The sequence below is a fragment of the Chiloscyllium punctatum genome, chromosome 14, assembly GCF_047496795.1.
Source record: "Chiloscyllium punctatum isolate Juve2018m chromosome 14, sChiPun1.3, whole genome shotgun sequence".
Taxonomy (NCBI): domain Eukaryota; kingdom Metazoa; phylum Chordata; class Chondrichthyes; order Orectolobiformes; family Hemiscylliidae; genus Chiloscyllium; species Chiloscyllium punctatum.
The window spans coordinates 25076142-25091474 of NC_092752.1; positions in this window are offsets into that span (position 1 = coordinate 25076142).

Genomic DNA, 15333 nt, shown 5'->3' on the forward strand with positions numbered 1-15333 from the left:
ATACTCAACTCATTGACCACCAGTTCCAATAGGCCACAGTGAGAAACCGTAGTGACCTCCTCAGGAGATAGACATGAGCTACAACTGACAGGGTACCCTTCGTTGTCCCATACTTCCCAGGTGCCAAAAAACTGTGCCATGTTCTTCACAGCCTGCAACACATTATCAATGAGGATGAGCACCTCGCCAAGACCATCCCCACACCTCCACTTCTCACCTTTAAACAACCACCAAACTTCAAACAGATCATTGTTCACAGCAAACTGCACAGTTTTCATGACAAAACCGTGCAACCCTGTCATAGCAGACACTGCAAGACGTGTCAGAGTGTCGACATGGATACCACCATTACACGCAGCGACACCACCCACCATGTACACGGCAGGTACTCACGTAACTCGGCCAACGTTGTCAATCTTATATGCTGCAGACAAGGATGCCACTTTAGTGAGACCAAGCAGAAGCTACAGCAATGGATGAATGGACTCCCCATAACAATCACCAGCCGGGAGTGTTCCCTTCCAGTCAGAGAACACTTCAGCAGTCCGGGACAGTCAACCTTGGAATTTCGGGTGACCATCCTCCAAGGCTGACTTTAGGACAGGCAACAATACAAAGTTGCCAAGCAGAGACTAATAACCAAGATTGGTATCCATGGGGATGGCCTCAACTGGGATTTTTGATTCATGTTAAACTACAGGTGACCCCACTGCACCACACACACACAAATAAGTTTGTGGGTGAATTTGTACTTGCAGAATTGCATTTTATTTTGCTCAAAAATTGCATGAATCCATGTTAGATCCTATAAATCCTGTTTTTAGCAATAGAATCAGTCTGAACATTGGGGCACAGACAGCCTCACACAGGGCACCTAACATCTTCAATGCATTATCTGAGCTGACATTGCACCTATTGTTAAAGTTCACTTGAGAATGTAACTTTAAACAAAACGTTCTGGGATTTACATCTGTGTTATGAAGATGTGGGTGTACTTTAAGAGAGTTCAAAGCAGCAGAACTACCAGACACAGCACGAAGTGTACTCAAAAAGGTTACAATGTAACACTGGCTTGAACAACTTGATTAGTTTGTTGCTTAGAGACAAAAAAATACATTTGAATTCAGCCAATCAAATAAATTATACCCAAAACATATCAAACTCCAATCAAGTTTGAATTTGTGTATATTGACAATATTGAGGGCCAATGACAAAATCCGATGCTCTGGAGTATCGAACTGGGGAAAATTGAACATTAAGAGGAGAACTGCCACGACCCAGCATGTAAACAGACTGCCTGAAAAATAGCTCCCTTAAAAAGGCACCTTTTCGATCAATAACCTGTAAAGCAGAAATTCTTAACCAGAAGAAAAGAAGACACAGGAAGATCTGAAGACAAGAACCAAAAGCTGTTTGGTTTTAAGATAAGAAGTGTTGTGTTGTAAATCTTAATTGGGAGTTTTATCAGACTAGTACTGTAGAAGGGAAGGTGAAAAAAAGGTTAGAGAAAGAAATTGTAAATAGTCGGTAGTTAATTAATCTCTGTTATACTTTAAGAAATAAAGTTGTTAATTTTTACTTTAAATATTTCTTGTCCACTCAATTTTTACAGGTTACTGCACTGATAAATCTTTTCTGTGTTGCTGGTTTTAAATTAAACAGGAGAATTGACCCCATGTTCTAACAGTTTTGGGGGCTCAGGTCTGTGATTTGAACCAGTTAAAACAGATTTGAATAGATTTGGGGGTACAAAAAATCCCAGCAGATTTAAACACTTGCAGGTTAGTGTCCTAAATCGTTAAATAAAATGCAGGTGAGACAAATTGTTTAATTTTGGTGACTTGTGGCTGATTAAACTAAAAGTGAGAGAAATGGCTCTTAAAATTGTAAAAGAGGTTCTGGGATTGGAAGATGATACTTAAATTTGCCAAAAAAGTTTAAAAGGAAAGAAAAAGGCCATACTTTTAGAATTAGCAAATAAGTTAGATTTGCATTTAACCAAAGACAAAAGTCAAGCTGAAACTGTAAAAGGGATACTCAAACACTTAGGTATGTCAGCGAAACAGACAAGTGCAATAGAGATAGAAAAACTTCAATTACAATTGAGGAAAATTGAGTTAGAAGGCAAACAAAGGGAGAGAGAAAGGGAAAGGGAGAGAAGAGAGGGAGAGAGAGAAAGAGAAAGAGAGAGGAGAAAGACAGAGAGAAGAAAAAGAGAGAGAAGGTTCTTAGCTGAGCAAAGAGAGAGAAGAAAGGGAGAGAGAAAGAGAGAGAGAGAGAGAATTTGAACTTGATAAGTTGTGTCTTAGTCAGCAAAATCAGGTTAACAGGATGGAGATTAAAAGAGAAGATAGTGATATATATAAATATGTCAATCCTCTGCCACATTTTGATGAGAAAAATGTTGAAGCTTTCCTTATTACATTCGAATAATTAGCTAGGTGGATGGAGTGGTCCGAGGTATAATGGGTAATGCTAGTTCAGACTGAACTGGTAGGCAGAGTTAGTGAGGTATTTGCTGCACTGTCAGATGAGGTATCAAGAGATTATGAAGAGGTTAAACAGGCTATTTTAAGTGATTATGAATTGGTACCAGAGGCATATAGGCAGTGGTTCAGAAGCACAAAGAAGGAACCAGGTCAGACTGATATTGACTTTGAAAGAAGTAAACAGAGTAATTTTGATTGATGGGTGCATGCTTTGAAAATAGACAGGACATTTGAGAATATTCTGCTGGACGAGTTTATAAAACTCACTTCCAGAGATGGTAAGAATTCGCTTGGAGGAACAGAAAGTTCAGGAAGTGAGGAGGGCAGCAGAATTAGCAGGTGAGTACATGTTGGTCCATAAGACAAGCTTCTGGCCAGAACTTCATCCTGTGAGGGATAGAAGTTGGGAGAAGGGGAGATCCTACACTACTAAACCAAGAGTAGAGAGCACAGGTAAGATTTTACCACAGAGTAAAAAAGAAGCCCAAGATGGTGGAAAGGAGATGAAAGGTCTCAGGTGTTTCCACTGTAATAAAGTGAGACACAAAAAGACACATAGTGCTGGTCATTAAAGAAAGGCACTGTGGGAAAAGATGTGGCAAAAGAGGCTAAGCCAGTGGCATTAGTGAAGGTAATAAAGGAGATGATTTGATGGAAATGATTTGGCAGGATCCAAGGTGGGAGAGACTCACCTTGTTGTGGAGAAGCCCAAAGAAGACCAAGAAACTGAGGAGTTAAAACAGAAATATCCTGGTATTTTCCCAGATTGTATGGTAACCAGACACCGCTATCATAATTCACAGCACGGAGTGAAAAGTAAAGACAAAGATGAAGGGGTTGAGGTTCAGTTAGCAGATATCCTGTTTGACGTAATGGTGCAGGAAAAACCTGATCAGGCAGAGGGCCAGACAGAAGTGTTTAGTCCTGAAAGGCTAAGAGACTTGCAACAGCAAGTCAAGATGATAAAAGATGCATATGTGGATGCGTACTCCGAAAAGGAGGCAGAGAACACTCCGGAGGGTTATTATCTGAAAGATAGAATCCTCAGATGGAAATGGAGACCACGGCAGGTTAGTGCAGAGGAGAAATGGGTGAAAGAGCACCAGATTGTGTTGCCGGCAGCACACAGACAGGAGGTGAAACAGGTAGCACATGAACTACCTGTAGGAGGTCACCTAGGGGTAGGAAAGACCCAGGTGAAGGCACAAGGAGATGGCTACCTTTTGCTGTACGTGTTGTACATCCAAATGGTAGGTAAGCCATGGGCGGAGATAAAACCAGCCCCTTTGTTGCCAATTCCCACAGTTGCAGAACCTTTCACACGGGTTATAATTGATTGTGTAGGTCCCCTCCTGAGAAATAAAAATTGGAACCAGTACTTGTTAGCCATAAGGGATGTGTCTACCAGATTTCCGGAGGCAATTCCATTACAGAGTATCAAGGCAAAAAGGGTGGGAGAGGGGTTAATAGCTATCTTCACACAGTATGGGCTACCCAGAAAGATTCAGTCAGACCAAGGGTCAAATGTAACTGCTAGGCTGTTTAAGGAGATTATGGATAGCTTCGGTATACAGCACTTTAAATCCAGTGCATATCTTCCTGAATCCCAGGGAGCTTTAGAAAGGTGGCATCAGACCTTGAAGACCATGTTGAGAGAGTACTGTCAGGATTACCCGAATGATAAGGATAAAGGTATCCTTTTCATATTATTTTCCATTAGAGATGGCCCAAATGAATCTATTCAGTTTACTCCCTTTAAGTTAATATTCAGGCATGAAGTGAGAGGCCCTTTGAAATTAGTTAAAGAAAAATTGACAGGACCAAATTCGGAGATCTCACACTTAGGTTATATATCGGAAGTGAGAGAGAGACTATATCGTGGAGGTGAGTTAGCTAAACAGCACCTAAAAGGGGCACAGTGTAAAATGAAGCAGTGGTAGATAAAAACTCTGAGACTCGGACGTTTTCCCGAGGGGATAATGTGAAGTCCTGTTACCAGTGATAGGAGATCACTTCAAAGCCAGGTTTTAGTGCTCTCTATCAAATTGAGAAAAAGTTGAGTCAGGAAATGATTTAGTAAAGATGCCAGATAGAAAAAAAGGTATTGAGTATGTCATTGAACATGTTGAAACTGTATTACACTGGAGAGAAAGAACTGGAGAGAAGCAGGTATTATTTACTGCCCCACAGAGTGAGGAATCAAATTTAGACAATATGGATTTTGAGCAGCCTCAAATAGATTAAAAAATGAAGAAGTCCTTGAGGAGTGGGATCTGCAAGCAATCCAGCAGATCACGTCGTTAAATAGCATAGATAAGCAGGGTAGAAATTGTTTCGAAACCAGCTGGTGTGTGTGTTCAGGCTTCTGTACCTTATCCCCGATAGTAGAGGTTGTAGAAAAACATTGCCAGGGTGGGATGGATCTTTGAGAATGCTGGCGGTCTTTCCTTGACAGCCTGTCTGGTAGATGGATTCTGTAGATGGGACGTTGGCCTTTGTGATTGTCCAGGCCAAGTTCACCACTTTCTGTGACCATCTCTGATCTTGAATGGTACAATTGCCATACCAGGTAGTGATACATCCAGACAGAATGTTCTCAATGGCACACTTATAAAAGTTTTCAAGGGTATTCACTGTCATGCCAAATTTTCTCAGCTGCTTGAGGAAGAGGAGATATTGTTGGGCTTTTCCCAGTTTACCTGATTTTTAGACCTAAGTTTATCGAAGGCATGGACCAAGTTTTAGTACTTAATACTAATTCTTATTTATTACAAGTAAATCGGCTATACTTACAGGTAAACAACAGTACACTGTCAGCATATAACTCAACTAGTTACAATACCAATGCCCTTCTAAATGCCCTCTCTATACACATTGATAGACATAAACACATCAAACAGGAATAAAATGAAAAATAACATAGGTGTTATGGGAACTGGGAAGGCAGTTCTGTGGTTCTTAGAGTCAGTGACGTCTGCAGATACCGGCGATCAGAATTGAGAGTGTGGTGCTGGAAAAACACAGCAGGTCAGGCAGCATGCGAGGAGCAGGAGGATCGATGTTTCGGGCCAGAGCCCTTCATCAAGAATGTTCTATGGTTCTTGTCCACAGGGACATCTGAGATAATTCCTTTACTAAACCAACTGCAGCTCCTTAATCTTCTATCTCCAGATACTTTCACTTGTTTTCTAGCGGTATAAGGGACTAGTTCACAGTTATGGAAAAGTCTCTGACTTATTAATTAAGTCAGTTACCAAAACTGCTGGAGGAAAATTGAGTTAGTTTTCTTCAGGCTTAAGGTGAGTTTTGCTGCAGAAAACAAATGCTGTTCCTAAGTTGGGGGAGAACAGATGACATCTTAATATTTGCCCACACACTCAAGTTGTTTAGCAGCCTGACAACCAATAACTGGTCACTAGATCACAGATCAATCAGCTACTTGTTGCTAGCTGAATCTCTATTTGTACATATCTGTGGCTCCAGCTTGACTGCAAATCACATTTCCATAACTACTTGAAAAAATAGTTGTGTAAACAATACTTACAATGAGTGTTAGTGTTATGGAACAGGTCATACCAGTTCAAACTATATTAAGATAGCTTACACCCCAATGTTTTCTTAATTTTTTAAAGGTAAGTGTATGCCATTGTGTTCCAGATGCAATTTGTTTTGTCATACTACCAGGCTTGAAGCAAAGTATATTTTGTTTTTATACTATAGTCACAACACAAAAAAAAAGAATTGGAATAACTTAACTCTATTAAGTTATTAACTTAAACCTAACAGAATAATAGATTATTTAACTAAACAGCAACTGTTCCAATATAGTAACATCCCCCAAGAGCATTGCTTATCACTGACCATTTGGGTGTTTTATCTTCCTGGTGGTGGAATACGAATAACGTTTCTTGCACTCGATGTTTCTTCACTGTGTCCTACATCTGCACGCACACAACATGCGTGCTGGGGAGAAATAAACACTACTGTTGTTTGGCAGTAGTGTAGGGATGGGATTTTTTAAAAAAATGAAAATAAAACAGAAAAAAAAAGTAACATTCCACAAGCACACCCTTGGCAAAGGCAAATTCAGTAAAATAGATTGTCTCACATGAAATTCTAGTGGCAGAGAAAGAGCCCCAGTGGTTAGCTGTACCAGAGAGAGGAAAAAGAGCTTCCACACCCAGCTTCAAGACCACAGCAACTACTATAGGCAAAAACTAAAATCCTGGTCTGTGGGAGCTTGACCCCCCACTCCTTTCATTTTGCTTCTTTTGTTCCAACTTTAACTAAAAACATGAGCTTGCTGGGCTCAGAGCAGACATCTTGGCTCCAAGTTTACAACACTTATTTTCAAAACAAACATGACAGAACAAATCCTTTTGGAAGGCACATGTAACAGTTTAGTTACTTGCTTTAAAAGTAACAACAGCAATACTTGTTTTTTTTTTAAAGCAGATCTTTTCCCACTTCAGTCCACAATCAAAACCACATAAAAGTAAATGACACAGTCTTTATAATATTTGTGTCAACAATATATCTAGAATTTAGGAGTACATACAAATACAGAGGTACATTGATATACCATTAAAGTGATTTGTAAAGTTCAGGCAGTCCAATGCTTATCTGAACCAGGTCAGAAATAATCCTCTGAAAAGTAAAGAAAACTGCAGCTTTAACTGTGAACAACTTAGCCCCTGTGTTAATAGAGCCATGGTTATGATCAGTGTCTCTATCATCTCAGTCCGATTACATCAGCTGGCCTCAGTCTAAGTGACGATAGAGTGCTGCAATTGCAGTACAGTATTGCTAATATTTGTGCATTTGATAATGAACTATTGATATTGTATGACAAACCAAAAAAAAAGATGCTGAGAAATCAGAAATAAAAACAAAATGAGTCTCAGCGTGTCTGGCAGCCTCTGTGGAAGATTATCAGTTAGTGCTGTTGTTGTTTGTTGTGTCATTCATGGGGATAAATGGAAGAGGATAGAGAAAAGTAATCATGAGTGTTGATAATGAAGTAATTGGCATAAATGGTGTGGCACAAGGTAGCATATGAGAAGTTGTGATGTGCATTGTATTTCTTGCAAAACTCATCTGTAGTGGGTACCTATATCTCAAAACTTCCAGCTCAAAGTTATTGAGATATAGTCCAATATATAACATTGAGGGACAGGTGATTGAGACTATTCCGATCCAGTAAGTGAAGGAGTCACACCTCTTAGTTTAGGAATTGGTAAGATTTAACTCATAGTCAAGGGCTGGAGTGTGTGACTCTGTGTCAGGTAAGTAAGTGAAACCCAGATACAATGCTCCTCAAACAATAAAAAACAGTAAACCTTGTGACCAGGTCTGACCAGTAAACCTTGTGAACAGGTCTAACCAGTAAGCTTTGTGACCAGGTCTAACCTGTAAACCTTGTGAACAGGTCTAATCAGTAAGCTTTGTGACCCGGTCTGACCAGTAAACCTTGTGAATAGGTCTGACCAGTATGAATATACAAAATGGAGCTTCACACGAGATTCAGGATTGGTGAAGAAAAGAACTATATTGTTCTCATTCAGGTCGTGCTTTGTTGGAACCTTGCAGCAGGCCCAAGACAGAACAGTCAGCATGATATCAAGGTAACTTATTGAAATGGTAAGCAGCTGGAAGGTTGGAGTCAGCTGTATGGATAGAGTGGATGTGTTCCACAAAACAATCACCAGTTTACATTTAATTTTGTCAATCTAAAGGAGACTGCATTGTGACCAGCAGGTACAGTGGACTAGGGTTGAACAAAGTAAAATACTGCTTCACCTGGAAGGTATGTTTGGGCCTTGGACAGTGAAGAGGAAAGAGATGAATGGGAAAGTGTTACACCTTCTGTGATTAGGTGTGCAGGTCCTGAAGGTGGAGTGAGGAAGTATTAAGGATGATGGAGGAGTGGACCAGGGTGTCGCGAAGGACATAGAGATGACAGAATGCTGACAGTGGAGAGAATAGGAAGATGTGTTTAGTGGTGGCATCCTGCCAAAAGAGACGGAAATAGCAGAAGATGATAGATGGGTCAAACATGACTGGGAGTCCTGTCAATCACATTGGGGAAGAATCTTTAGTTGAGGGAAAAGGAGGCGATAGGCACTCCAGTGGAAGCTGACGTCATCAATGTGTGAGAGAAAGTATTGTGGCTGTGCACCCAATTAGGATCGGAACAATAGATATCGTCCGATGAACTCACGGTATGTCTCTGCACCATCTGTTTCCACTCACTCCTGTTCCACTTTTGTCAATGAATTTAAAAAAATTCTAACCTCTTTCAGTTTTGAAAATCACACTAGACTCAAAATGTTAACTCTGTTTCTCTTTTCACAGATACTACCCAACCTGCTGAGTTTGTTCCTCTGCTCGAGTGGGAAAATTAATATTCTAAATGTTCAAAGCACAATAAAAAAAAGTGTGAGAGACATTGTGTTTCAGATGCCACAGCTAAAGGGAAAACTAAAATCCGTAACAAAATTAAACCAGGATGGGTGAATGAGAAATGAAAAATAAGCAACTCATTTGAACAGAATGATACCATAGGATGCACAGCCTAAATATCTTTTTTAAAATCAATACATGAAGTAAAATTTTAAAAATTAAATAAAGTGCAAGTACGGTTTGGAGGATATGATTCAGTAGCAATTTCTGAAACATGCCTGCAAGACGATCAGCACTGGGAGGCAGGAACTAACAGTGTATACCAGGTTTTAAGACAAGTCAAGACATTTAAAAGAAAAAAGTGGGAGAAGAAAGGGCTACCTTATTGATGAAGGTTCATGTGCATATTTCCTCTAGCATGGTATTTTAACTGCTGTGACATTGCTGATGTTATCTCTCATAACGTAAGAAAATGTATATGGAAATTATAGAATTGAAACATCCACCTGACATTTATTGCAACTGAATATTATATATAAGAATTACAATTCTCAGATACCAGAAAGCTTCACTAACATCAAGTTATTCATTTCCGAGTGGACACTTTTGTATTTTTTCCCATTGCATTCATCCATAGTTTTGCCATCTCATTTAATCTCTACCCTTTCCTAGCCTCACTGTCGTCTTCACAACTGACTTTTCAACCTGACCTTTGTCACCAACACCTTCATCTCACTTATTAATATCAACTGAAAAAATCGTTTGGGGGCCAGGTGGGAATGCAAAGTAACCAGAACAACCATGATTTATTTAGAAAGACAGACCAGGCTGACTGGCCTACTCTTCTGCTACTAATTCATATATATCTATGTTCATCCCTTAAACCATGTCTTTTTTTCCCCAATTCAAAATAATAATTTGAGAGAACAGAACTTGAGTATCACAGAGAATAAGGTTGGTGTATCAGACATATGTTCCAAAGACTGGTGGATCATATTAAACAGAATTGCTTTTAAATTGTTCATAATCAAGAGAATGGTGGAGCATGCTTTGAATAGTCCATCCTATTTCAAGTAATCCGATGGAAAGACGCAGTATGAGGCTTTTATAATTTTATGTCATTTGCTATGAATCGTATGTAAGATCATGAGCATGTTTCTTAAATGTACACTGACACACTGGTCATAAGATATATCACAACATTCCCCCTTTTCCAATGAGAAAACCATACTCTAAACATGTAATTGTATTGTATGTAAAGCACATGTCAACTTGATAAAAAATATGAACAGTTAATTTTTCATACTTTAAAGTGTTGCCTTGGGAGAATTGAAGACTTGTCCTATTTTGTGGTTGCATGTTGTTGTGGAGAAATATGTATTTCTCTCCATTGCACTTGTTTAACCACTTGGTTGTGTTGCTGCAGTTGCTATTACCTAATGCCATACTCTCCAAACTGTGTTTGCATTTTACTTAATTTGTTAATTTTACTTCAAGCATTGACATTACTTGGTCTATGCACTCTGCATTGTCGTTCTACTCAAAAGGTTTGCTTACACATTTTTGATTCGCACATCTTGGTTTAATTTTGTTATGGTTTTTAGTTTTCTCTTTACCTGTGATATCCAAAACAAGTGTCTCACATTGTTTTTTCTTTATTGTGCTTTGAACTATTACAATATTAATTTTCCCACTGGAGCCTTTCCCTTGCTCTCTAGACCCACCTCACTCATTTTAAGACCTTGTACATGCAAAATCTTCATCATCAGATTTTCTTCCTCACTCTTTATGCATCATTGGTATGTCATATATTGGTCTGAACTGGCTTCTGTTTCTTTACAGTGTAGCACCAGGATTAGGAATGACTGCATGATCTGGGTTGCTGGTGTGCTGTGGAAACCTTCACTTGTCTCCAAGCATTTGTATTTGTATTTCTAACTTGCATTCTCTGTCCATTGAACAGCTTTTGTACCAAGGTATCACAAGATACGATACAGTGATGATATTTTCAGCTTGTCTTTTAAAGCCACACTGCCACAATGGCTGTGACAATAATACAACAATCGAGGGTGAGGGGTTAATTTAGTGATTAAGATTGGCATTTGACTCAGAGATCATAGAAGAAGAGGCAGTAGAAAGTTTATAGTGTATGGTTAGAATTAAGAAATTGAAAAGGATTCAAGTGTGTGCTGGAAGTTATGTACAAGCCCCCAGTATCAGATGTAAAATAATACATTTAATAAATGCAGACACTAGACTAGAAAACAACACAAATGAAGTGGTTTTAATGGGGGATTTTAACTTTTCATAGCATCGCAGACTTGACTCACCATTCCTTTTGACAATGATCCACCTGCCTCCTTATAGGCCTCCCACTTACATCCCAGGATTGTATTTATCCCACACCCAGGATGATGCCAAAGTTGGATGATTTGAGCAATAGGGAGAAGCTGAATAGACTGGGGCTGTTTCCCTCGAGTGTCAGAGGCTGAGGGGTGACCTTATTGAGGTTTATAAAGCCATGAGGGGCATGGATAGGATAAATAGAAAAGGTATTTTCCCCAGGGTAAGCGGAGTCCAAAACTAGGGGGCATAAGTTTAAGGTGAGAGGGGAAAGATTCAAAGGGACCTAAGGGGTAAGTTTATCACATAGAGGGTGGTTGGTGCATGAAATGAATTGCCAGAGAGTGTGCTGGAGGCTGGTACAATTACAACATTTAAAAGGCATCTGGATGGGTACATGAATAGGAAGGGTTTAGGAGGATATAGGTCAAACGCTGGCAAATGGGATGAGATTCATTTTGGATTTTTGATCAGTATGATCGAGTTGGTCCGAAGGATTTGCCTCCATGCTGTACAACTTTATGACTCCACAACTCTGAGCAAGTTTAACAAGCAGCTCTGAACCTGAACAGGGTTTCACATTAGCATTTTCCAGTCCACTACTACCTTCCCAGAATCCAAAGAACTTTAGAAAATTATAACTAATGTATCTATCATCTCTACTGGTGTGTTTCCCTCACCCCCACACTCCAAACTGAACCCCACTGACAATCATAAGAAGGAGGCTTTAATACCCTAGTGTGCAGGCCATTAGACACCAAGGATGTATCTGCCTTTAATCCCATCAGTTTACTTACCAAAGCCCTGAAGCCCTGACTGGTGTATTTCAGCTCAGTAACTGACATGGTTCCCTGAATGCTGACGGAACCCTGACCAGTTTATTTCAGCTCTATAATTGACAAGATATTGTTTCCCCGAATGCTGGTCCTGGATCTGCAGTTCTAAATATTGCCCACATACTGGAACATGGTCATTTGGTTGAATGCACTTGCAGCTTGTTTACCGTGCGGGTCACTGACACATCCTGTACTTGTTAAATTGCTGACCTGGTGTGCTGCTTCCAACGGCTATTTATCTCCCAATCCCACACACCAAACTGAATCCCACTGACAACCATGAGAAGGAGTCTGTCTCTGTGTCTGTGCTGAATAATATGTCAATATAATATTACTGAAACACTCATGGACGATAACCAATATTTTGTCTCTGTTTTCACAGTGGAAGACAATAATTGTTTTGCAAAAACTGCAGTTACTACAGAGGAATTTGGCAAAATTATTGTAACTAGGGAGATGGGATTGAACACAGATCCGTCCCCATGGCCTAATAGCCTGAACACTAGGGTATTAATGGAGGTGACAGCAGAGATTAATTATGACATTTCAAACTTCCCTGGACTCTGGAAAAAATACAAGTGGATTGGAAACATGCTCAAAAAACGAGATAGGCAAAAAGTGGGAAACTATAGACCAGTGAGTTTAACCTCTGTAGAGGAAAAGTTCTTGGAGTCAATTATAAAGGAGGAGATAATTGAACATTTAGAAAACCGAAGCTTGGTGCACCAATGTTAGCATGGTTTCATGAAGGGCAAAGTTAGATCCTAGAGGTTAAGTGCAGAGATAAAGGCTTGAATAAAGGACTGACAGAAAACAGAGGTCCCAAATAAATGGGTCCTGCTCAGGATGGCGAGCTATTGGGTTCAGTTCTTGGACCACATGCTATTTACAATCTATGTAAATTATCTGCAAGCAGGCACAGAGTATAACATTGCCAAAATGTGCGGATGATACTAAAATAGTCAGGAAAGTAAGCTGTGATGAGGACATAAAGAGTTTGCAGGTGGATATTGATAGGGTAGGAGAATTGACCAGAATCTGGCAGATGGAGTTTAATGTGGATAAATTGCAACATTATCTATTTTGGCCAAAAAAAAGGGCAAAATTATGGGAAACAGATTCAAAGTGCATTAGCGCCGAGGAATCTGGATGTCCTTATGCATGCCTTACAGAAAGTGTATGTGCAGGTCCAGCATATAATAAGAAAGGCAACTGGAATCTTGACATTTATTGCAAAAGGAATTGATTATAAAAGTAAAAAAAGTGTTGTTACAATTGTATAAGGTGTTGGTGAGACCACACATGGAATATTATATCCAATTCTAGTCACCTACGAAGGAGGTAGTGGCACAGGAGGCAGTTCAGAGAAGGTTCACCAGGTTGAGTTCAGGGATGAAAAGTCAGTCGTATCAGGAGTGATTGAATAGCTGAGGTGTGTATTCACCGAAGTTTAGAAGAATGAGGGGGTGGAAGGGGGAGCTGATTGAAGTATATAAAATGCTAAGGGAGATTGATAAGGTTGATATTGAGCAGATGTTCCCATTTATGGGACAGTCTTGAACAATGCGTCCTCAGTATAGTGTGAGAGGAGGTTGGTTCAAAATTGAAATGGGGAGAAAACTACTTCTCCCAGAGGAGTGTGAATCTGTGGAACTCACTGCCCCAGGATGCTGCGGAGGCAGAATCAATCAACAGATTCAAGAAAGAATTGGATACATTTCCAATGAAAAGCAAGATAAAAGGACAAGGGAAGAAAGCAGGAAGGTAGAGTTCGGACTAAGATAAGTTCAGCCATGATCATGTTAAATTGTGAAACATACTCGAAGGGCTGAACTCCCATTCTTAATTCCAATGCTCTGAGGTGTTGCTTGGTGCTGAGCAACATGGAGGGTCAATCACAATCAGAGCTGAGCTCACATCACCATTTATCGGTTCTGACTTCCTTGTCAAGACTTCATAACATCTAGATTAAGCAGCACATTGTTAAGATATGAATTTGTATATTAGTGTGGCAATAAAGAGTGTTTATAATCCTCCTACATTAGTGACTCGCTGCTGCCTAGTGAGAAGCCCACTTCACAACAGGGCAGAAGTACAAAAGGTGCAGCACGATGCTCTTGACATTAAGCTTGGCCTTGCCAGCCTTCCCATCTGACTCTGCTACAAATCTTGGTATGGTCCATTTCACTCAGCCCTCATTAAAATTCTTACCAATGTATCTGTTTTCACAAATGGAGACACAAAAAAGTCTCCCTGAAATAATTAAGGGCCAATTATAATTAGTGAGAGTGTGGGACTGAAAGAAAACAGCATTTCTAAAAAAATAGTAGTATTGGAGAAATTAATGAGACTGCAAATTCACTAACCTCCACAATCCAAAGACCTTCATGTAGAATGTTGAAAGAGGTGATCACAAACAAAGAGAATACATTGGTGCTTGTCTTTCAAAATAAATGTATAATCGTACTGCTGATTGAAAGGTTGCAAATGTAACTCCAGTGTTTAAAATAGGAAACAGAGAGAGAATGCAAAGGTCTACAAATCTGTTATCATGACATCTAAGTTGAGAAGTGTCAACAGCTCACCGATATGCCCACAGCTAAATGGGAAAATTGAGTAGCAGATCTGAATAGTCAAGATACGTTTGACGATGCAGGTTGACTTTTACACCGTATTATTAAATTCCTGAGCCACCCCCTCTAATATACTATATCACCAATAGAATTGCTGATCGGTAAAACTTTAAAACCAAACTCCTTATCGTACTGAAGAGGTTCATTACATAGTTTTACCCACTGGTGTATCAAGATGTACAGAAGGAGCAATCGCACCATGTATGACTGCACATAAGGCAGTTGAGATAGTGAGCCAAGGGAGACAGGTGTCGACATGGGAGTTTACCAGGAATGGTCTGGTCATTCATGGGACTGCAGACCAGCTGTAATCATGTATTGTTCATACAGTATTTATTCATTCATAAGATGTGGCCACACCTGGCTAGGCCAGCATTTATTAATCATTCCTAAATGTTTGGAAAGCAGTATTTGGCTCCTTATTTATGGAAAAAAGTATGTTGGTAACAGTTTCACTTTTCACTAACTGAAACCAAGTACGAATGGATTATCTCATGAGGAAAGCCTGGGCAGTCTACGTTTGCATCTGCTGGAGATTAGAAGAGTAAGAGGTGGCTTGATTAAAACCTCTAAGATTCTGCAGAGTCTTAACAGGGTGAATGTAAAACAATATTTAATCGTCTGGACAAA